The following is a 3116-nucleotide window of genomic DNA, read 5'->3' on the forward strand; positions in this document are numbered from 1 at the left end:
AGCAGGTGGTGTTAGGGATCCATCAGCTCTTGCCATGTTTTAAGGAAACTAGGCTAACTTGAAGGTGTAACCCTTGGGTCATACATTCTCTCACATGTGACCTTCCTTAAATGATGAGCATCTGAATATAGATTTAGATATCAAGAACTTACTCTAAGTTTGACATAGCCCATGCTTGGATCTAATACTAACCTATGCTTATTCCCAAAGGGGTTTATACCTGTTACATCACAGTGGCCCTGTTCTTTGCTTGGCGTGCTTTTCGTGGACAAAAGGCAATCTGTTCTGTGTCTGGGTAAAATGTGTGGCTGTCTTTCCCTAGTTTCACACTTGGTTACTTACCATGGGATTTGGTTAGAAATTTTTATAACACATTGACCTCTACAGACAAATGCACATGTACCTATGTGCCTGTAAAATTATATTCCTAGACTGAATTTAATACACGGAGCCTCTAAAACCCTTTGTTTAATCATTTGTCTCAGATTGTATAGAATCCAAATAATTATGTTATTTTTTTCCTTTGGCGAAATGTCAGCTTAATTCAGTTTTTACTGGGAGATTCTAAATCACTAATCAAGTAGAAGCTATTGTGATCTTCTTTTTAAACTGCTCAACACAGGTTTGGAACTTTCACAGCAAAGGTAACATGCACTGGCTCAAAAAGACGTAGCTCTCCATGCTCCAGCAGCGCACATCCAACACTGTTTTGATGAGATTGTTAATATACTCATGGGAGCAACGGAACAGTCACTCACGATGAGTTCAAATTGCTTGCATCTTATTTATCTTAAAAAAAAAATCTGTCCCAGAATGTATTATCACATCATAAGCAACAACATATTTTGTCAATTCTAGGAAAAATGGGATTTTATTAATTTTATTATACTTACTGGTTTGCTATAACCCTGTAAAAATGACTCCTGTGTTTGTGAACCATTTTAGAAACCTTAGCTTGAAGCAGATGTAGTTCGTCAGATAGTCAGATATACATCTTAGGAAATATTAGCAAGACGAGGCTCCCATGTCAGTATATTCCCCATCACTTTGCGCTGTCTCCAGGGTGGATCTCTGAATGTCGAAGGCAGGTGCCCAGATTGGGAGTTTGCAAGCCATGTTTGGCACATACATCCTCTGTGGGGAAAATATCACAAAAAGCATGTTGTATTAAATACTTAACTCCAGAAGCAGAAGCCCTTCTCTACTAGATTTGTTTGCTTCAATCATCTTTACCACTGTAAACATTTTTCCAAAAAAAAAAAAAAATGTTAAAAAACAGAATGGAAAGCAATTGCTAAACACAATCTCTACTCCCCAGTGCAAAAATAAAATATGCAAATATTAAAATTAGGGGGACTCTGCTTCTTTTCTCTCTTACACAATTGATTAAATTGTCACTGCTGGAGATTACATGGGGTTTTATTCCCTTTATGGCTATATTCAATTGGTCAGACAGAAAAATATATTGCCACAGACGAGACCCACCACCTGGGTACACTTTGTTTCCAGTTGTCAGTAGCGATCTTGTCCAAAATTTTTCAGCTATCTTCTTTTATAAAATATTAGAAGTGATCATTTAGAACAGATGTGCTGCACAGCCCTTTCCAATGTCGAGTTGCAAGCAAGATTAAAAAAGTCTACCTTCTACTTCTGATTGTTCCTTAATTCCTGTGCAATCTTTACCAGCATAGCCTTTTTTGTTTATCATAAAGATATTTCATTCACTTTGCATGAAGCTTTCATTTTTAAAATCGGGACTGAATCAGAGGGATGGTAAAGAAACTTATTTCACAAAGCTGACAAACTGTGTTTGATCCTCTGAACTCAGACAAAAGTGCTAAAGTTTTCCTCTCATCTTCTCAGAAAAATTGTAGTACATATGACCATGTGAACATCATATACACAGAAATAATAAATTTAAGAATTAAGAAGTAAAATAAATAAAAACACATGAACTACACAATCTATCATCATCGATCAGTTTACTATCTACATTTATTTTAGCCACAGTTTTTAACCTTTTTTTCTTAGGTTGTAAATTATTTTATTTCCTGACTTACCAATTTTAATTCAGAAACACACACACACACACACACACACACACACACACACACACACACAAGCCCTTTGCCCAGCTATCTTTCCCATATGGGCATATTTGTTTCTTGTAAAAAGCAAAACAAAGGAAAGAAACAGAAACATTTACCTCTTGGCTTGCCACAGTTCTGAAAAGGTTTTCTTCTGTCTCTGTGCATGAGAAGTTAGTGCTTAGTGGCAATGTGGCCAGCCTGTGTCACTGCGCTGCAAGCTGAGTAGGGAACTGGCTTCAGCTGCAGGTGCGGCAGCTCGGTGTTAAGGGTGCGTGACAAGTTTACTCATGGGATGTTTCTCCAACACAAGGGCATACAGACACAAACTCCGGGCCATGCAACAGCTAAGAAAAGTGGTTGGGTGATGTTGTTGAATTTAGAAAGGGAGGAAAAAAGTAAGAAAACTTACTGAGAAGCAGCTGCTTCCTTGCAATCGTTGAGTGGGGACAAGAATGTTTGCCTTGCGACTTGCGGTCCCTGGACAGGCATTCCTTTGTTATGGAAGTGGAAGAATTGTCTCAGTGAATTTTAGGTTGTTTTCATGGGTGGCTGGAAATAGTTTGTTTGGCTGTCAGAAATCGATACGTATCTTTTTCCTTGTGAAGACGGCTGTTCTAACTGTTGATTCCATGTTTATCTTTTCTGATTAGGAGGACGAATAAAGAAACAAGTTTCTCATTTCTATACCAAAGATAAAGAAGTTTCAAAGGAAATGGAGTCGTTTCGCCGTGTCCAATGCCCAAATTCTTTGCATCTGTAAACAAAGACTCACGCATGTACACACACACACACACACACACACACACACACACACACACCATTTATTGCTTAAATAAATATACTGTCTTAACTGGAGAATTTTAAACTGCTTTCTAACTTGTGTGTCGTTTTCCCTATCCAGGGATCTCTTTTTTCTGTCCACATGGAAAAGTAGGTGTGTGCTCTACTGACTTCAACAATCAGCTTTCCAAATGGGTCATTTGTCTGTTTGTGTTGCTGCTCTTTTTTCCTGCCACCCCCGCTTTG

The 3116-nt window shown here is 38.1% G+C and overlaps 1 long non-coding RNA gene across 1 annotated transcript; it reads right to left on the reverse strand.

Moving 5' to 3' along the window:
- Positions 1–843: 843 nt before the first annotated feature.
- LOC134479983 (uncharacterized) lies at positions 844–2841 on the reverse strand. Its single transcript, XR_010054057.1, has 2 exons — positions 2207–2841; positions 844–1134 (listed from the first exon to the last, which is right to left on the reverse strand). It is a non-coding gene; the product is annotated as an uncharacterized LOC134479983 (long non-coding RNA).
- Between the last annotated feature and the right edge of the window lie 275 nt (positions 2842–3116).

The sequence above is a fragment of the Rattus norvegicus genome, chromosome 8 (genome assembly GCF_036323735.1).
Source record: "Rattus norvegicus strain BN/NHsdMcwi chromosome 8, GRCr8, whole genome shotgun sequence".
Classification (NCBI taxonomy): Eukaryota; Metazoa; Chordata; class Mammalia; order Rodentia; family Muridae; genus Rattus; species Rattus norvegicus.